The sequence below is a fragment of the Pecten maximus genome, chromosome 19 (assembly GCF_902652985.1).
Source record: "Pecten maximus chromosome 19, xPecMax1.1, whole genome shotgun sequence".
NCBI lineage: Eukaryota > Metazoa > Mollusca > Bivalvia > Pectinida > Pectinidae > Pecten > Pecten maximus.
Genome location: NC_047033.1, coordinates 4,188,698 through 4,211,486, shown reverse-complemented (window position 1 = coordinate 4,211,486; position 22,789 = coordinate 4,188,698). Strand labels below are relative to the sequence as shown.

General features: G+C 35.9%; 1 long non-coding RNA gene across 1 annotated transcript; it reads left to right on the top strand.

Moving 5' to 3' along the window:
* The first annotated feature begins 1,674 nt into the window (after positions 1-1,674).
* On the top strand, positions 1,675-20,128 carry LOC117317587. Its single transcript, XR_004530204.1, has 3 exons — positions 1,675-2,000; positions 17,659-17,750; positions 19,880-20,128. It is a non-coding gene; the product is annotated as an uncharacterized LOC117317587 (long non-coding RNA).
* The last annotated feature ends 2,661 nt before the right edge of the window (positions 20,129-22,789 follow it).

The window sequence follows — 22,789 nt, the reverse complement described above, 5'->3', positions numbered from 1 at the left end:
TCCCTCAAACTCCTGCCAAAGAGAGACCATGGTGTATGTCATTATCAGTAAACAGCACATCATGTTATCGCCACGGACAGGGAAATGGACCTCCATACGGGACAGTTATGAACCCATATCGAAGCCATGTATATTCCAACCGTCTTTCCTAATAAATATATTGTATAGCGGTTGAATTCCACGGATTGGTATTTCTGATGGGTTCGTTTTCGTAGAGTATCGAATATTGAAAATTTTGCAGTTAATATGTCCATACGTTAATTACATAGACACTAATCACTGAGCAAATCAATGTATAATTTATTTAATGACCGTAAACAGTCAAAATGAGTACGTGGCTAATACTGCCAATTATGCAGTATTTTAGCTCCAGATGAGACATTTCTTCAAATAAAGCTAACGGAATTGTCAGAAACTCCCAGACATACGCTTGATCCCAGATGAAGATAAACATAAATGATTAAGGGAAAAACAAGATGCCCGGACGATAGAGTGACCTCTGCCTATCTACGTTGATCGACAATTTTTAAGACCGTGTATTGAACATGTCTGCTGTCCGTTGGTTACACGCACAGGGCACGCGCAGTGACTAAATGCCAATAAGCGTACGACGTATTTGGAAACGACACTTGTCAGCTGTCAACTTTTTTTTTACACAGATAACGATTTCGAACTTTTGTAACAGGTTTAGATGACGTATGAAACAAAAGGATGTGTATGAAATAGTGCCTGTCATTGGCTAAGTGTCTGCTGGAATCAAGTATGTTAATGTTCGAATTCTAGTGTCACAATGCAAGCAACTGAATACTGACGGATATAACAAATCCAACGATTTTTTTTATATTTCAAACTCTAGGTCCATTATATAACTGTCTTCACTAGAAATATTGACATCATATTAATTGTGTGAATCTATAGATGTGCTTCTGGAATTTTTATTGGAAACATAAAATGCTTACAACACTAGTAAAGCTGATGTACGGGCGGTTCGGGCTTACAACTCGAGAAGTAAAACATCTGTGTACAGAGGATTAAAGCTGAAATGATCCACGGGGATGTTCTCAAATTTCTACACTAGAAACTTATATGGCATCAAATATCTCAACAGCTGAAGTGGAAGAATTGCGTACAGAGGATTCACACTAAAATGTGCTTGGATCTCTACACTAGAAATTTATAAGGATTTAGGTACATTGTATCTCAAAAATATAGGCAGAACAATTCGGTACAGAGGATCCATGTTGAAATGATATACCAAAATGTGCTTGGATCTCTACACTAGAAATTTATAAGCTTGGGGTATCTCAACAATATAGGCAGGACAATTGGGCACAGACGATTCACTCCGAAATGTACCTGGATTTCTACACAAGAAAATTATAAGGCTTCAGATATCTCGACCTTCAGATATAGAACAATCATATACAGAGGATTTGGGTTGAAATACACTGATACGCCGAAAGTTCGTTGGTTCACAGACAGTAATTGTCCTTCAGACATTTGACGTATAGGTGAACGACATTAAAAGAAAGCTAAACAAGCACAGACCGATTTGCTATCGTTGCCATGGAAATCGGTTGAAATGCAATCTGACGGCGATTACACATCTAAAGCAATGCGGAGACCGAACAAGTTGATGTCTTGCTTAATATGATTTTCTTTCTAATCAACAAATAGGTCTAAGTCGTCTCTGAAGTAGGCCTTCGACTGAATGACATCCAGAAGATTGATTGGTGCAAACGAAGTCTTATAAACGCTTGAATTGCCTGAACGTACATGTTTGAAAATAAGACTATCGTGCGTTGCTTCTTTCCGTAATTTGTTCATGCAGGTAATATGCAGCAGACAACAAACCGGAAGTTGATTTGTTTATACATTTATACTCCGAGGATGTCTGTCGACTAGAAACTGTTTGATGCAGTAGAAACAATGCATTGTTCCAGCATACACAGGACAAGGAATCAGTCCGTCGACAAAAGGGCTGGTTGGTAACCATCAAGGTATGTACGTAGTTCATTTCCAATAAAATCCAAACTGTATTTTTTTTTATGTATTAATTAACTACAATTAAAATTGTATTTTTTATTTGAGTTTATATCTTCATATAACTGTTCGAAAACAAACATTAAGATGACGATTATTTCCAAAACGTTTATGACAATAAAGAAATGCGACATTCTTGAATTTTTACATTTTTTTCATGAAATGTCTTATTTGACGATAAAATACTATGCATCCTTTCTCTTGATTCATTATGCATTGTTTTGCTGTTCTACTAGTGATGATATTGAAACGAATTATGACACTTTACAATTTCAAATTTAAAAGAAAAATCAATACAAATCAGATATACCGATTCAGAATATTCAATAGATAAAAAATAGAAAACGCATTTTCCCAGAAGTATTTATTTTATTTATTTATTTATTTTAACAATATCTACATGTGACATTAGCATGCAGATGTCATTTTAGTCCTATGACGTTTGTTTATGTTAATTTCCTTTTTGTGTGAAATCATACACCATCAGCCGTTCTAATATACCGTTTAGCTAAGAAATGAGACACCATTTGCTTCAAATGGCAATCATCACATGTATCTCCATACTCATTAATAAGTGTTAGATGAGGTGAACGACCGATATATGATATATGTCATGAAATCACAGCCATTGTACTACACTGTACGTGGTCTCTCTATATTAAAGGGGTACCTGTAAAGAGCGAAACGAAAACAAAACGAAACGGATATATCTTTATACATGTATATTTAACGAACTGAGTGAATATTGCGATAAATGTATTCTTTCCTGTGTGTTATTTTAACACTGATGAGAATGGTACACATGTACAGTCTAATATTTGTTCAGTTTTGCAATGTTTCATTTTCCGTTTCGTTTGATTTCGTTTCGTTGCATTTGATTTCGTTTATTTTCTTTTGATTCCGTTTCGTTGCATTTGATTTCATTTCGTTTCGTTTGTTTTCGTTTCGTACTTTACATGAAAAAGAAGCGCATCCAACGAACGCCAGCCATTTCGCGGCGAAATAGGAAATAGGATAACAGTAAAGAGTTATATTTAGTGTTACGTATCACATATATAAAAAGATTCGGGCTGCTTTCTTATGCCTGTACCACCTAAATATAATATTTAGTGAATTATTTTAAGTTATACCAGTGAATTTCACAACTAAATCACCAATCGGGCAAAATCAGCCATGCGTACAAAAGATAATGAAATTTATCTACTGCACGCGACATGTTATAGTTGGTAAATGAAGTCCTTGCATCGTTGTTTTATTGAACGTAGATAGGGGAGCATTGTACCTAGGGCTGATTACACGACGCTACGATACAATCATCTCCAAGTGTTGTGCAATCAACCGTGGGTATCCGACCATGAATAGAGTTTGTACTGAAATCTTCCTTGGCTCCTTGTAATTTTCTTGTCAAGTTAAATGCATTCAAATGGTGAATCAATTCGCCAAGTTTTATTTCAAGGATATAGTGTTCAAGGTAGAGGGGTATTTTTCTTAGTAAAAGAGACGTTTATAAGGAGTTAGTTTCACTCCTGCACCTCCCCATCAAGATTTTGGCATTTTGCGTTTCCTCAGCCAACTCCTATATGCATCAATAAGCCCTGAAACTAGCATCATTTACGAGTCCTAGAAAGACAGCTGTATGATGTCCCTAACATCACAGACGAGTCCTAGATTGACAACTGTATGATGTCCCTAACACCACAGACAAGTCCTAGATTGACAACTGTATGATGTCTCTAACATCACAGACGAGTCCTAGATTGACAACTGTATGATGTCCCTAACACCACAGACAAGTCCTAGATTGACAACTGTATGATGTCTCTAGCATCATAGACGAGTCCTAGAAGTACGAACCAGCTGTATGATGTCCCTAACATCACTGACGAGTCCTAGAAGGACGAACCAGCCGTATGATGTCCCTAGCACCACTGACGAGTCCTAGAAGTACGAACCAGTCGTATGATGTCCCTAGCACCACTGACGAGTCCTAGAAGTACGAACCAGCCGTATGATGTCCCTAGCACCACAGACGAGCCTTTGAAGGACGAAATAGCTGTTTGGTGTCACTAACATCTCTTACAAGACCTAGAGGACGAATGAGCTGTTTGTTATTGAACTCTCATTTTCTATTAAAAGATTATCTTATCCTGTGTGTCGTTTGTTTGATGTAATTCTTGGTATCATTTTTATCTGCAACCTTGATGAATCGGACGTGTCGGTAGCCGTGGTCGCCAGTTCTCTCCTAGAACATGGGGTTCGAGCCGCGCTGGCAGCAGGTGATGATTGTCATAACACCACACCGTATTCCTGGTACAAGTCACTTTATTATACGTCGATCATGGTCATACAAACGCCTTAGCATAGTAGGACAGCTATAGTATACAAACATATGAGTGACTTACGTTATATTAATTGACCTACAGTATGGACAAAAGCGACAATTACCGACTGGTAAAATACATACATGTTTCCCCGCCGATGGCACGTTGGCTTTCCCCCGTGGGTTTTCCTCCAACATTCAAAACAATATTTGTTCTCTCTGCGGCGTCGTAATAAAAGCTCTACAGAACTTATGTTGCTTGTTAGCGATGTAAACGACGATAGATACAGGTTTTTTTTATTCAACAGTACCAACATTGTAGTAGTTTGTACTCAGACTTGCCGGAATAACGAGCCGAGCCATCATTCAAAATGACTCTCCAATGATTGAGTTATGTTTCGACCTTTGGAAAAGGGCTACTAAGTAATGTGTACAAATGTTTTTGTTTGAGTTGTAATCAAGAGTGTCGAGAAATTGAGATAAATTCAGGAAATGTTATAATAGTGTTTTCGACGACGGACTAAGTTATTAGATGTTCATTAGCTAGGAAAACATGAAATAACCATGCAGATCGTTTAATGGAGTTTTCACATAGTAATCAAGAAATACAAACTTGTTTTCATTTTTCTTTTGTAGTGATAATTCTTTAAGGAATGGCCTAATGGATTTAACCAATCTGAATTTGAGTCTTATGCAGCATGTTTCCGCTTTGCCAGCGGCCTTAATATGTATACAAGGACAATGCAATTTGCAAACCCTCAGTTGGAAGGATATTTATCATTGAACCGCTTGAATATACGACAGCTAATCTTTACTTCATATTTAGCTTGATATTTTGTAAAAAATAGAAAAAGAGCACATATCTTAATTCAACTGCTACAGTTTTTTTCTGTAATTGAAAAGGTTGAATTAGATGGGCTGAAATTAAGACCCATATTGATAATGACTCCAAGGTGATTCGATATTCAAGGACTCATTGTCCATGATCACGATTTCTAGGACATATGTCAACTACTAAGGATCTACATTTGTATAACGGGTGTCGTATGTGAAGCAGAGGACGTTTACCCTCTCGGAACACATGGTCTTAAAATCATTATGCTTTGTCAATGGTCTCCACGCAGTTCTATGTATTTGTTCGCATTTTATCCTCGCTTTGTCGATTTTGAGGTAGAATTGCGATTTCGTTTTTATTTCTGGTTCCTCTGTTGTTTCGATCAGATATGTAATTTACGTAATCAATAATTAGGGTAAATGAACGTTCTCATATTCATCATCGAACGGTGGCATTTGAACCATTCGACTTTTAAAAATACATCGAACATGTCAATGAATTGTAAAATATAATTTCAGTGAAACAGTGTAAGCTTAATAATGAAAATGAAGTCTTTAAAAAAACCACTTTAAATCTGTTTCGTCCCTCTAGTGCTCATCAGTAATGTTTGTGAGTCAAAAAGTCAAAAATCAAAACCAACAAGTACTAATTGTAATGAAAAACCATAATAGAAACATGTCAATGAATTGTAAAATATAATTTCAGTGAAACAGTGTAAGCTTAATAATGAAAATGAAGTCTTTAAAAAAAACACTTTAAATCTGTTTCGTCCCTCTAGTGCTCATCAGTAATGTTTGTGAGTCAAAAAGTCAAAAATCAAAACCAACAAGTACTAATTGTAATGAAAAACCATAATAGAAGTCCCTCAAACGTCCCCATATATACGGTCCCAATTTTCATCAAGCCCACGCAGTTGTATTGGTGGCCCCCTAATACCGCCATATGTACCAAATTTCATCGAAATCAAATATCATCTTCATATCGACCAATCGGAGGACATGGAATGGCGACCATTCTATCAAAAAGTAAAAGAGCGGTAACGAGAGTGTCTGGTATCCCATGATGTATATACACCTAAAATCTTATCAAAATCGGATAACATCTACAGAATATGTATATTAAGTCTAGGAAATAGCGGCCATTATGTTAAAATGTGAAAGTGAGGGTATGAGAGTGACCGGTGTCCAATGATGTATAACTACAATGTACACACAAAATTTCAATCAGAGGCCAGGAAATGGCGGTCATTTAGTGAAAATGTGAAACTTAGGTCGCGAAAGTGACTGGTGGCCCATAATGTATTTACATACCAAATTTCATCAAAATCGAACAATATTTAAATATCGACCAATCAGAGGACAGGAAATTGCGGCCATCTTCGTTGACTGATAAGAAAATAAAGGGTCAGTTGCACACCCCTTGACCATCAACATCTGTCATGGGAATCGCGATAATAATGAACAAGTCTTTGAATAATCGACTTAACTTGGGCTACTAAACACCATAGACTGGGGAAGCAGGAATGAAATGTTACTATCTATCAATGGAAAATTAAAATCGATTATGACGTCGCTCATAAAGCATTGCTATTTGTCTGGAAACCCCGGACTGTAAGGCTGTAATATATTTCTGTGCACTAGTCACAGGTTGCTTTGATTTTATTTTTTTCTATAATCCCAGGCTATTTCTTCAAAGTTAGGAATAAATGCATAAATAATAAAAGGCATGATAAAATGAGAGTGATAATGTCGAGTACAGATTTTTAGAGAACTAAATATTCGGTTTATTATCATATGGATTACAATAAAATAAACCCAGGGGCAATGTATCAAAGTAAGTATCGTGGCTACACAGATTTACTACCGTATGTAATCAAGGCAAAGAGTGCAGACTATTCAAACAGTCATAATGATCAAAGCAAACAATGTCTTCTATTGTCAATTATGATATAATTTATAGGAATCCGTTTTATACAATGTACAAAGATTGCACAGTCCTGTCTGGTGTCCTGTTGAAGTGAATAATCTTTGTTCATAGCTCCCAGGTCTCTGGTCATAAGTCTGCAGAATATATAAAAAATATTAAGATAGGTATTTTATCTCAAGCAATACTAACAAATTAATCTTTTCTTTGTCAAATAATACAAAGGATTCTTCCTTAATTCCAAGATAAACTGCAAAACAATGACAAATAGGAGAACCTAGGGAAGGCAATCAATTCCATATATTTTCACGATAAACCCGACTTTTCAACTTTCTATTTATTGATAGAAACATCTCGGCTTCCTTTATCTACGGATGTCGCGTCGTTCCTATATTCGAATGCTTTGTCCTAATTTCATGATTTGTGTGAATATGTCGCCCACTGATAAACTAACGACAAGTTCCAAACATTTTCCGTGAACCTGTAGGTCACATTTAAACATGTATTTCATGACGTTTTTTTAGTATACGTGTCCAATATCCCAAAATTAAGTGACATATCAATTGCAGCATTATTCCAAATCCTTTCTTTTGTATTTAAACCTTTGATTTTCATGGCTACTTGTTTTTTTTCAATTTTGCCCACTAGCAACTAACAAGTCCTAAAAGGCGAAACAACAGCATCATTACGGAGCAGTATCATATGTGTACTCATTATCTGGCTTGTGATGTATTGATTACTAAACTTATATTTAAACATGACATTCGCCAGGGTGATGTTATTTATGGACCAGATTATCTTTATCATTAGGCTGTATTACATCTCCTTCCACATTAATATTTTTGCTGCTACCTTTGGTTAACGTAATTTGTATACGTCACTAAATTCGTATGATAAGGTACTATTTACACGTGAAAATGTATTTGTTTATTTTTTTTATTTTATTTATATATATATATCACACCTGAAGAGCTTGCTCTCTTATTATTATTACTATGTATATCCATCCATCTCAAGGACATTATTTACTTTTAATTATTATTTATTATTATTATGATTATTTTTATTATTTTTGTCTTCGTTTCTTTGTTTTCGACTAATATTTTACGGCACAATTGAAACCTTATTTTTCAAACAGAATGAATTTAGTTATTTAAAAATTATGTGTTTTAAACTAATACCTGCTTTTTAATACAACTATGACTTTCTGGTATAATCGCCCAAGTTGCATGGCAACTATTGTATTCGTTAAAAGCTGCAATTATGTGAATCATCTAATGACGACATATAAAAGATATGTAATTAGCATCTTTAAATATGAATACAGTAAACGGAGATTTCATTTCCCTGGCTCGCTCTTTTTTTTTAAATAATTGAGCTATAAATCTTAATTCAATGCAGGTATTTTTTCTGGTAATTATTGATTTTTGTTGTTATTGCAATCGATTGAAAACTGCACTCGGTTTGTTCTTTAAGGGATAGCTTAGATGTTCACTCAATTGCATAGCCATATGCTAGTATCGAATATCTGTTCCAATCATCTGAATTATGACGTCATAATTGTATATATATAGTAATAGTTAATTGTCCATTGCTTGTATGAAGAAAGCAGGTTTTTGATTGGTTATTATTTCTTTTACTACCTCTATGAAAAAACTTAAATGTCGCGAAAACCTGACGTCAAAATACGACCATTGATTTGTTCAAAATGATCCGTTGTTAAATTAGTAAAATTGTACATAAAACTTTAAATAGAAATACAGCTTCATACATTAATCATAAGCATTGATATTAATGTTTTTCAGTTTCATTTGGGTATGAACTAAAGACATTGACATTGATATGTGTGTTGACCCCTGAGATTTTTTCCATATCAATTCATAACGAAAAAATTCAATGCATATCCATACACATCACACACAAGTTTAAAATTCGCCACCTGTCTATATAGGTATATCTGATTAAGCGATATTGTCAAACCAAGATGGCTGCCTTCAACTTCCGCTTTCCCTTCCCTACTGTTGCCCTTTTCATTGCCACAGCAAATGGTATCTCATGTTCTTTTATGTTTTGATTGCTATGGTACATAGAAAAAGTCATTAATGGAAGTTCGATTGGTTCACGTGAATTACGCGTTGGATCGTTTGGATGATATCACCATGCATTCCATATTAGTTATAGGCAAGGCCACGAGATAAAAAAAAAATCAAGTGATCGTTCGCTATGAACACTGCTTTAGTACATTGTACACTTAAAGCGTGCTATGGCCTGTATTTCGCCATTATTTTCATTCGTTGTGTCAATAAAGAAACACCATCTGTTGTGATTGGCGGATGTGATAGCAGTATCATGTTTACATACGGAGCGAATGCATTGTTTACAGAGCGTTAATGTCTGCGGCTTTGCATCAATGGGATTTACATTCATATAGAATGCAAACCGATTGTATTGTCCTTCATCCAACAATACGCTTAGAATGATAGTGCAGCATCAGAAAAGAGGTTGCAGATTTCTAGGGATGTTGATTTCTAAAGATATTCCGGATCCAGATTTAGAAAAACACAAGGAGTCCATATGTTCAAAGATATATAAGTAGCAGGTATAAAGACAAATGGGATTAACACATAAAAGATTAAAGTTCGAATAAAAATAAACGATACAAATTTTAAAGATATCAGAAATGCATTTTGCTACAGGCATAAAGGGTCCTTATTTCTACAGACATAAGGGATCCTTATTCATAGAGACATAAGGTATCCTTATTCCTAGAGACATAAGGGATCCTTATTCCTAGAGACATAAGGGATCCATATTTCTACAGACATAAGGGATCAATATTTCTACAGACATAAGGGATCAATATTTCTACAGACATCAGGGACGCATATTTCTACAGACATAAGGGATCCATATTTCTACATACATAAGGGATCCTTATTTCTACAAACATAAGGGATTATTATTTCTAAAGACATGAAGAATCCATATTTCTACAGACATAAGGGATCCAGATTTCTACAGACATAAGCTATCCAGATTGATAAAGATATGAGGGAAACAGATTTATAAAGACATAAAAGAATTATATTTCTAAAACAATAATAGTTCCAGATTCATATAGACACGAGGGATTCCATGAAAAAAAAACATCAGAGATCCAGATTTATGTATTACTTGAAGGTGTTTTAAAAATAAAAATATGAGAAGCAAATCACATACATATAAGGGGAAAACTCTGGAACACTTATCCATGAACTACTTTGAGTAGGTGGGCAGTACGTTTAACGTCATTTGGATCCGATATATCGTATTTTCAACAGCAAAGTCTATTATGTTTTAAAACCTAGTTATTTAAATAATGATACATTTGATGAGATAATCATTATTTTATAACCAGATATATATATAATCTGTTCTGGGGATATTCTTAATTATCTACAAAATTCAATTAACTTGCCGTAGAGAATAATAAGGCCAATCTATTTCTAATAAGAGAATGCTGCCTTCAAATTATTTTCCAATCAATTAAAACGAGTATTGGTATATCCTGGTTCGCAGAGATAGAATTACGGAATCATTTTCAGAGTAGACAAAATCGGACTTCCTTCTCTTATCTAGGCAGCATGTTTAGGATTGCCTTTCCTATTACCAAGTCCTTATGACAACACTTTTCTATCTCATAAAAATTGCATAGATGCCAGTAAATACATCATATTGGCCTCTAAATCCTGCCTAACTAATAATATGTGCTTAGTGCATCCTTTAAGATGGTGGACTTTGGGTAACGAGGTTTGCCGTCACTTGCTTGACATGTTGTCATTCATTTGAAAAGTGATAATATCCAGAAGAAAAAAACACGTGTTCTTCTGATATCAGATATTGCATCTGCATATCCAGATTTTGATATTTCTATCAAAATGCTTCAAGTTTCCTCCGTTACAGTCAATAATTTAGGTCCTTCGCGTGAGCGACGAGACAATGAAGGAGAAGAAACTTTGGTATATCTTTTGATTGAGTGATAAGTCTCTAACAAAAATCTAGCTGATCTCAAAATGTGCACTTATCCAAGGAACCATTAATGCGACATCTTTTGGATGATTTGTTCCATTCCTCGACGAAAAGCTTTCTGATGTGCTCTTCTGTGGTTTCAATCACGTTCAAGTCTCGTTATGATCCCGTATAAGAGCTTTTATTTAATATTAAACAAAATATGGTTTGTTTTATTGGGAGATCTACACCTCTGACGTTTATTGATTTATTTACAAGAATTTTAATAACCTTCCAATTCTGGCGCCATTTTGAAATGTAGATTTCTTTCTCTTCAGGAAAAGCTCCAAATTTCGCCTTCTTTTACTCTAGATTGATCACTCAAATGATCAGTGTGTTGCCATTTTTAAAATTGTAGCAAGCATATTTTTTGCTGTACAACTTTGTAATGTTCAATGTAATGAAAATAATATGCAACCACATGGAAAATTATGCATGTTTGATGCTCTGATTAAATTTTTGGTATAACTCAAGCACTTTGAATTTTTATCCCGAAAAGGTGAAACATAACACATTTTAATGAGACAACAAAGAAGCAAAGGGATACGATGGGTTAATTTGAAAGCACTTGTAACGTAACAAATCAAAAAAAGAAAAACTTTTTATTGTTACTTTTTAGAATTCTATTACTGTTAAAGTATGAGTCTGTGCATGTAAGAAGTCTTTGTGTATGTCTTTTTTTTTTTGTATATCTACATGTATAAAAAGTTTTCTTCTGAACTAATATGGCAATATCCTTACCTGAAGTATACCACAAATAGCTATAGCAACACAATAAAAAAAAAAAATATATATATATATATATATAAAAGAGCATGTTCTATCAGCCACATTACACAATGAGATAAATGAAATCGTGATGAACACATTCATTTTATACGATTGCACGATTTAATGTATTGGGACGAAACTGCATCTGAGGTATACTTCATGTATTGATAAGCGAATTTGTATTAAGCGTATGAAAAAGTGTAATTGTTGCAATTAAATATACACCAATATTATGTATTGCTACATGTACGCATATGTATGGAAGAAAATAAAAAAAAATCCAAAAAAAAAAAAAAAAAAAAAGAAGCAAAGGGATCTTCCATTTTTTCTTTTGACCTGTTAGATATTTTAAAACGTTTAATACCAGAACTTTATATTTCTGTTGTGAAATAAGGTGAAAAAATGTGCATTCTCCCATTTAAAAATTAAAGGGTAGGGATAACTTCAGTTGTTATTCTGATTTCAATGAACTGGTTAAAGAAATTCAACTTCCATCATTTTAAAGAAAACACTATTTTTTGTCAGTTCTGCAAGCATCCATACATATCTGACAACACATATGGAATAAATTGTATGGATTTGTCCTGTAAATGGCCAAAACAGAAAAAATCACTTAAAATTACATATTATGTCAAATTTGGTATCTTTTACAGGTTATATCACAAAAATGGGCACACAGACATATAATTCTTCTTGCATTTTTGCTATGCCATGAACTCCAATTTCTAAAAATGTTGATGAGAAAAAAGTTTAATACAGCCATCACCAATGTTTGCTATGACTATATAAATGAAAAATTACAACACCATCTCATGTGTGGTTAGTGATGGAGATAGTCTATATCGAATCTAGGACTCGTCAGTGATGTTAGATACACCATACAGCTGTTCCGTCCTTCTAGGACTCGTCAGTGATGTTAGATACACCATACAGCTGCTTCGTCCCTCCAGGACTCGTCAATGATGTTAGATACACCATACAGCTGTTCCGTCCCTCCAGGACTCGTCAATGATGTTAGATACACCATACAGCTGCTTCGTCCCTCCAGGACTCGTCAATGATGCTTGGGACACCATACAGCTGTTTCGTTCTTCTAGGACTCAATAGTGATACTAGGGACATCATACAGCTGTTCCGTCCTTCTAGGACTCGTCAGTGATGTTAGATACACCATACAGCTGTTCCGTCCTTCTAGGACTCGTCAGTGATGTTAGATACACCATACAGCTGTTTCGTCCCTCCAGGACTCGTCAATGATGTTAGATACACCATACAGCTGTTTCGTCCCTCCAGGACTCGTCAATGATGCTTGGGACACCATACAGCTGTTTCGTTCTTCTAGGACTCAATAGTGATACTAGGGACATCATACAGCTGTTCCGTCCTTCTAGGACTCGTCAGTGATGTTAGATACACCATACAGCTGTTCCGTCCTTCTAGGACTCGTCAGTGATGTTAGATACACCATACAGCTGTTTCGTCCCTCCAGGACTCGTCAATGATGTTAGATACACCATACAGCTGCTTCGTCCCTCCAGGACTCGTCAGTGATACTAGAGACACCATACAGCTCAATTCAATTATTTTATTCCGTATGCAAATAGCATATAGGATCACAATATACATACACATGACAACAATTTACATTTGCGCAAGACGGCGGAGAACACAGCCAATGTAACACCAAGTATTATACATTTCAATAAAGCATGTGTTAATATATATATATATTTTTTTTTTTTTGCCATCACAAAAAGTGTATATCATACAATTACAATATTACAATTGCAATTTTAAACTACACGAATTTTTAAGACATAAAAAGACAATCACATACTTGAAATTATATTCCTAGACATATTTTCTCTAGGAGGTTATGATAAAGAAAAAACTATTGTGCAATTACTAATTAATTTACTATTAATCAAACATATAAATACTTATTAACTAAGTAACAGTGACTTCCTTTTGGCCGTCGCCTGAATTAAATATTTTCCAAAATTTCTTAAAGTTTTTACATTGGTACTACAGAACAATTCAGTCATTTTGAAAACAGATGGACGGCGATAAAAATATGGTTTTAAATACTTCACCCTTAAATCCAAATACTTTGGACATAACAAAATAAAATGGACTTCATCCTCAACTTCATGATTATCACACAAAGTACAAAGCCTTTGGTGTCTAGGGATACCACTGTACCTACCAATTTCAATATTCAACGAATGAGCATTTAATCTGTATTTGGATATTATTCGTTTTATTTTGAAAGTTAATGGTTTACTGAGATAGTCCTGTATGATAAACGTATCAACGATGTGTTTATATATGGTGCACTTAGAAGAGCTTTCTAAACTAGCTCTCGTTTCTTGGATAAAAATATCTTGTAACCGTTGTTTATACAATAACAAAAATATGTTTTTATTTGGTACGTTCTGTGCATACCATACATCGCCAAAACCAAGTGAACATAAGTCATTTTTCAAATGATGAACCCAATTTGCTTTGCTATTAGGCTTTTTAATGTTAAGTTCGAATAACTCATTATAGCAAGCCCTCAATATACAGTTTTCAGTATTCAATAGTTGTAGCCAATATTTCTAGGACTTCTAGGACTCGTCAGTGATGTTAGATACACCATACAGCTGTTACGTCCTTCTAGGACTCATTAGTGATGCTAGGGACACCATACAGCTGTTTCGTTCTTCTAGGCCTCAATAGTGATACTAGGGACATCATACAGCTGTTTCGTTCTTCTAGGACTCGTCAGTGATGTTAGATACACCATACAGCTGTTTCGTCCCTCCAGGACTCGTCAGTGATGTTAGATACACCATACAGCTGTTTCGTCCCTCCAGGACTCGTCAGTGATGTTAGATACACCATACAGCTGCTTCGTCCCTCCAGGACTCGTCAATGATGTTAGATACACCATACAGCTGCTTCGTCCCTCCAGGACTCGTCAGTGATACCAGAGACACCATACAGCTGTTTCGTCCTTCTAGGACTCATTAGTGATGCTAGGGACACCATGCAGCTGTTTCGTCATTCACAGACTCAGTAGTGATGCTAGGGACACCATACAGCTGTTTCGTTCTTCTAGGACTCAATAGTGATACTAGGGACATCATACAGCTGTTCCGTCCTTCTAGGACTCGTCAGTGATGTTAGATACACCATACAGCTGTTTCGTCCCTCCAGGACTCGTCAATGATGCTTGGGACACCATACAGCTGTTTCGTTCTCCTAGGACTCAATAGTGATACTAGGGACACCATACAGCTGTTTCGTCCCTCCAGGACTCGTCAATGATGCTTGGGACACCATACAGCTGTTTCGTTCTTCTAGGACTCAATAGTGATACTAGGGACACCATACAGCTGTTTCGTTCTTCTAGGCCTCAATAGTGATACTAGGGACACCATACAGCTGTTTCGTTCTTCTAGGCCTCAATAGTGATACTAGGGACACCATGCAGCTGTTTCGTCCCTCCAGGACTCGTCAATGATGCTTGGGACACCATGCAGCTGTTTCGTTCTTCTAGGACTCAGTAGTGTTGCTAGGGACACCATACTGATGAGCACAACGAATGTTGAAAAAAAACAATTCAAATGTTTTTTCGTCAACATGTCATTTACTAAACGAAAGTGTGTGATGCTTTTGTTTTCTTGTACAATAGCGACATTGTCTAAAAAAAGAGTTTCTATTTTTGACGAATTACCTAAGCTCAAATTCAGCAGACGATTCCATTTAATCACTTAGCAGAATATGCTTTGTGACGTATACGCCCACTCGTTCTTAATTACCTGGAAAGTTCATATCTGATAGTTGCTATGGTAAAATAATCTCCAGGGATATTAGGGTATTTAGGAAAAGGTATATATATATATATATATAGTTGAAATTTACAATATTGATTACACAGTGGTAGCAGACACCGACATAATCCTCCATCACGCCATGGCAATAAACTCTTTAAGCTTTAGACTATACTCTGGTTTTCACTTTATGGTTGCAATTATTTAAGTAAAAACGAATCAAATATATATATATATATATACATTGTCTAAGCATATACATAGAAGACAATGCATTCACATAGCTAATAAAGATTGGAACTACGGTATCCGTCAATTTCTCAAGACACGAAACAGGCCACTTTGTTACATACAGTAAAAACATAGAGCCGATGTTATCTACTACATTGTGTATACTGGTGTTAAAGATCTTCACAGTCTTCAGACAGAAAAAAAATTGATCTTTGGAATATGTCAGAGAAAAAAGATATTCTAGTCTATATTTGTTTTCTTCCGTGATAGAAACAACAAAATAAGTCTCGTACGCGCCATAAACAACTTAGCAACATGCAAGACATTAAAATGTGTATTCCAGTGTCATTAAACATGTTGAAAGCCTATGACCACCATCTTTGGCTATGTCCACGGTTGATTGCTCGACGCTACGCTACGCTACACTTATCATCGTGATAAATGTAGCTAGTGTTGTACAATGAACCGTGGGTATATCTGACGATGATTATCACAGAAACTAGCCTCTCTCTCTCTCTCTCTCTCTCTCTCTCTCTCGTTTTGGGTACTGATGTGATTTCAGTGCTGTCACCTTATTCAAAGTTCAGTATGACACATTGAATTTATTGTTTCAATTGTTTGAATTTCTGTAGTAACTGTATGGACGTATATAACCATACATACATGCGTAATAAGGTAGTCAGTTCTGACAACGTCATCAATGATTAAGGGATCGCGTCATCACTTTATGCAATGTAACTATGACCGAATCGGTTACCGTCATCGATTCTGTGGTACATTTGATGCGTCATTGGTGATGAAGCGTTGTATTGGATTTATCATTCCAACTTAAAGTATCAACGAAAAAAATAAAGTGTAAGCAGAAAAAAATAAATCACCTCTCTGGAATGTAGACAGGGCTCTCAACTCTCAGAGGGATTTATTATGTTTTAGCACTCGGAAAAGCCTCGCGCCATATTTCAAAAATCTCATTCTTGGGGTGAACTATCTATTTATGTACGTTGCTATTGAAACAAAAGTGTCTTTAAAAGTGAATGTAGGGTTTGATATATCACCTTTTCAAAACACGTCACGTCCTTCCAGTATTCACATGACGTCATTATATAATATCTTATGAGGGCGGAGTGTTAGTTCATTTCAATATCAACATTTGTGATTTTGGTGCATGTTATTCACATTTGAAAGGAAATGCAGCACTCACGGTCTATATTTACCAGTTTTAAGTTTATTTATTTAAGGATTAACATCAATTATTTTTTCTGTTATACAGTCATAACAGAAAAAAACTGGAGTGTACTCTAAATAAACCGCGAAGCGGTTTATGAAGAGAGTACACTCCAGTGTTTTATGTTATGACTGTATAACAGAAAAAAAATAATTTATGTTAATTCTTATAATTTAATTTCGTCTTATACACACCAAGATATTTCACTTTCTTTGGCGTATTACGCAACGTCATCAGCCAATCAAAAATGACGTTACATTTCGCAACGTCAAAAATTTTGTTATGGAGGTATAACAAAATTATTTCAGCCAATGAAAATGCGTGTTTCATACAAAATTAAATTATTTAGTTTTAGCGATATTTGTTTTGTCATGTATACATTGCATCATTTATAATACGAGTACATTGTACACTGGAAACATATTAATATCTCTCTCTGTTGCAGGTCAATGCAATTTACTTGGACGTATACACATACCATTGATGAGATGGACAAATCATGAACATTTTGGAATAGATACGATAACTTGATAAACAGTAAGTTTAACACATTGGCAGTAAGCTTTTATTAGGTCACCTGAGACGAAGTCTCAAGTGACCTATTCTAATCGCCTTTTGTCCATCGTCTTGCGTCCGTAAACAATTTACATTTTCGAACCCCTGAACCAAATGCAATTAAACTTGGCAGGAAGCTTCTATGGCTAAAGGTCAAACGTTTGCCTCTGGGGAGGGGGTAAACTTTACTATAGATTTGTTGGATTTCTATTGGAATTCATTTTAGTTTGGTAAACATTATCAGCTTGGGATGGCAGTCTGATGGGATGCACATGTTTGTCCTGACTGACCCTCAGGGGCTGATGGGCGGGGCTTAAAAGGGTCAAATTGACTGAAATTTCAAAAATCTTCTTCTCTACTCTCAAGTATGGTGGAACCAGACACTCTTCATATATGGAAGGATCTAATGGTGTTTTTACCAAAATTGTGAATTTCATGACCCTGGGGTCTCACATCTTCCCCATGGGAGGGGGTACACTTTACTATAGTTTATATATGGAAATCAGTTTTTTGACTATGATTTGTTGGATTTCTATTGAAATTCAACTAATTGATTAGCATTATCAGCTTTGGATGACAGTCTGATGGTATGCACATGTTGGCCCTGACTGATCCCCAGGGGCTAATGGGCGGGGCTAAAAAGGCGCAAATTGACTAAAATTTCAAAATCATCTCCAGACCCAAATAAGGTAGAATCAAATACTATTCATAGATGAAAGGGTCTGAAATTGCTTTACCAAGATTCTGAATTTCATGACCCTGAGGTCTCACGTTTATCCCTAGGTAGGGGATGAACTTTACTTATAGTTTATTTAGGGAAATCACATTTTTAACTATGATTTTTTAGATTTGTATTGGAATTCATTCTAACTTGGTTAACATTATCAGCTATCATTGGAATGGCGGTTTGATGGTATGTACATGTTGGCCCTGACTGACCCCAGGGACTGATTGGCGGGGCCAAAAAGGGTCAGATATGGTGATATCAATTTAACATTCTTCATAGATGGAAGGGTCTTCAGGTGCTTTACCAAAATTGTGACTTTTATGACCCTGGGGTCTCACGTTTGCACCTAGGGAGGGGGTAAACTTTACTATAGTTTATATTGGGAAATCACATTTTTGGCTATGATTTGTTGGATTTCTATTTGAATTTATTCTTACTTTGTTAACATTATCAGCATTGAATGACAACTCGATGGTATGCACATGTTGGCCCTGACTGACCCCCAGGGGCTGATGGGCGAGGCCAAAAGGGTCAATTAAATCAACCTAAATATTTCAAATCTCAGGTGACCGTTAAGGCCCATGGGCCTCTTCTTAAATAAAGGTTATAACATATGAAATCGAGGGAAATGAAAATATTATCCATTTATTTATTTATTTGTTTGTTTATTTATTTATTCATTTATTTATTCATTTATTTATCCTTTATTTAAATAATCATCCATATTTAATATTGGAATATTCATGCAGTCTGATAATTGGTGCCATGGATGTCGTCATGGAGATGTTGTTTGTATTTTGGTATAAGTTGGTATTCAAGCATTAGACTGTTCTCTTTGTGAAGTTTGTGTCCTATAACTCTCTTATAATTTAGGAATGTACCATAATGAGTAATGATTAATTTGTCTGCAATCCCATGAGAACTGTAGAACGGGAACGTTCCAAAGAGGGTGAGCTGTTTCATACCTTATTTTCGTTTAAGATTTCTTTCTTTATATATATATATATATACAATTATGTATATATACAATATAAACAGTTACAATATATACAATAATGTGTATATATTCAACATGAAACAGTTTTATCGCAATCAATAATCAAATTTCGCGCTGTAAATTGAACCTGCTCTTGTGACGTCATCAGTAAACGAGACTGTTCCCGGCAAAAAATATGTATATCGGAAAAACACATTTATGATTATAAAAATAACATAAAACCTTAATTCCTGCCAGTTACATTGTTCAATCAGGTTATTGTCTCGCCTGCGACGAGGTCGCTAAGCGAGACTTTGATGTTATTTTTCTGGCGTGTTTTTTGATGTTACAGCGCTATTCGTATGACTTTAACTTCTGTAAAGCTGAAATATCTTCTTCTTTTGGCAGATTGACTCTCATATACATTGTAACACTGGCGATCTGGTGACAGGAGGGAATTCGTTATCAGTGTTTAAACAATTTTGTCATGAAATTCATTTCTCCATTGGCAACCGATCAACAATATGAGATTGCAAGCGACGAGATTGTGTTCCTGTGTTGAGCTGTCAATCTACAAAGAGAAATGTAGGACCATGATCAGTATCGAACAAGACTGATGTTCCAAGGAAATGATGAATATTTGAAATAATAACCAAATCAACAGACATAGCCACTTTAAACCTGAATGGTATCGTATCAAATATAGATTACATTATAAGTGGCATATGATGTGAAAATAAGTAGTATATCCCAACATATGTATCATCGACAATCAAGCCACATATTGTGAAAACAAAACGAATAACACAAAATGAGCTTTTGAAAATAAGGGAAAAGCACGTGACACATCGCACGTGAAAATGAATGTTATACAGTGTGAAAAATAAACACGACTGAAAATTAACAGGAAATACATCATTCAGAGATTCGTCAACCTGTCTTAATGTCTATTATCAGCTTTAATATGTTCTGGTCTGCCTCGGAAAGTTGCTTCACGGCATTGTCAGTATAAAACAGTGAGTGCAGATTAGGGTTACACCTTTAATCATCTCTCTTGAAAATCGATCGAGTATTCAGGAAGATTAGAACAAGCAACTTAGGGAATCGCCGGTGTATATTTGTATAAGACGGATTGCTTTTCCTGTATGGCTGAGATTCCAGTAGCGGGATGTCTTATAAGGTCTTCATACATTTTCCCTACCATCGCGTCTTCCTTCGCTTGGCATCTATATAGAGCTTCTCAGTGCGGTTAACTACTGAATTAATGACATTTTCGTTTACGGTCACAGACCTTTATGTTTGAGAACCCGGCTGTCCATAAATAAACGAGCAGCTAGAGTAGCGAGCCAAATTGTTTTCCTAAAGAAAACGTCATGGGGTGTACTGTGTATGAACTTATAGCAGGAGAAAAACACTTAATATACATCAACGGAGGAACGGTTTGTCATTTCTGTTTATACCATACCCAAATGGTGTAGGATGCTGTGTTACTCAGCCCCTAGACATTCGGAAGCGTCGGCCTCACACCAAGGTGTAGAATATGTATTTGACCGAGATGACTCGAAGGTTCATTTCCTGTCATCAAACATTTCGCCGTTACGAAATGCAACTACTGAAAGAAGAGATCAAAGTAACAGCCATCTTGAAATGGCTATTGTTGTGATGGTGTGTTTTAATCCCTTTTTCGGTGTGCTTGCTGTGTGTCTGTCCCTAGGCGCCAGACGTGACGGCGAGGCGGGACGGGCCGTAATGGCGTCCAGAAAGGCCCGGGGGTCAATTGTTGTCAGCGTAGTAGGGATTATACTCAACATAGTGGCCATTATATTCACAATATTGATTTTTACAAAAAAGAAATAAGAAATACTTTTTCTTAATATTAAACAATGGAAAAAAATATATTTTGTATAGAAAATAAAACCTTGCTATAATTGTACCCCATTAGGTGAATTACAGGGGTACATTCCCCATTCATCTGTGAAACAGGAGAAAACGAGTATATACATGATATAGTACAAAAATCGTGCTTTTGTATTGCTGATTCATAAACCCAACCCGTGCTTTAATTCCCACAAATATCGTGATTAAGAATAAACAATCAGTATTTCGTTTTCTTGTTTTGTATACATTCGCCTCAGTTTCCCGCAATATACATTGTACCGTCAAACTAGTTCATATTTCGAACAATATAACGAGACCATTTTGGGAAAATATGAGATGTACTGCATTGTCGCAATGATACAACATACCAAGTATATACAAATATTGTCATTAATTTATGAAATGTAATATTTCTAAATATTGCTTAACAATATCGCAAAGCTTAGAGATTAGAAATGTTTAAAACGTTCTGACGACCATGTGACGTTGCATGACCTTAATGAGTTGATGAAAGCCCTAGTTATTGCCCTGTATGAGGTTGTTATGTCTTAAAAGTATTTAGTCTACCACGTGACGTTTATAATCCTATTGTTTTCGACAGTTTCACGTTCAGGCTGTCGTTTGGTTTGTATGACATGAACTTATTTTAAAACTGTAAAGAAAATAGCTTGGCGACAGTGCGTTGAGAGATCATTATAAGTACGTTGTGTGTCCCCGCATGACCTTACAGTACGTCTATCCCAGACTACCGTGTGACCCTGTATGACCTTAATGTACTGTTTTCTCTGACTACCGTGGTGTGACCCTTTATGACCTTATTTACGTCTATCTCAGACTATCGTGTGACCTTGTATGACCTTACAGTACATCTATCTCAGACTGCCGTATGTCCCCGCATGACCTTACAGTACGTCTATCTCTGACTACCGTGTGACCCTGTATGACCTTTATTTACGTCTATCTCAGACAACCGTGTGACCCTGTATGACCTTACAGTACGTCTATCTCAGACTACCGTGTGACCCTGTATGACCTTACAGTACGTCTATCTCTGACTACCGTGTGACCCTGTATGACCTTACAGTACGTCTATCTCAGACTACCGTGTGACCCTGTATGACCTTACAGTACGTCTATCTCAGACTACCGTGTGACCCTGTATGACCTTACAGTACGTCTATCTCAGACTACCGTGTGACCCTGTATGACCTTACAGTACGTCTATCTCAGACTACCGTGTGACCCTGTATGACCTTACAGTACATGTATCATAGACTACCGTGTGACCCTGTATGACCTTACAGTACGTCTATCTCAGATTACCGTGTGACCCTGTATGACCTTACAGTACGTCTATCTCAGACTACCGTGTGACCCTGTATGACCTTACAGTACGTCTATCCCAGACTATCGTGTGACCCTGTATGACCTTACAGTACG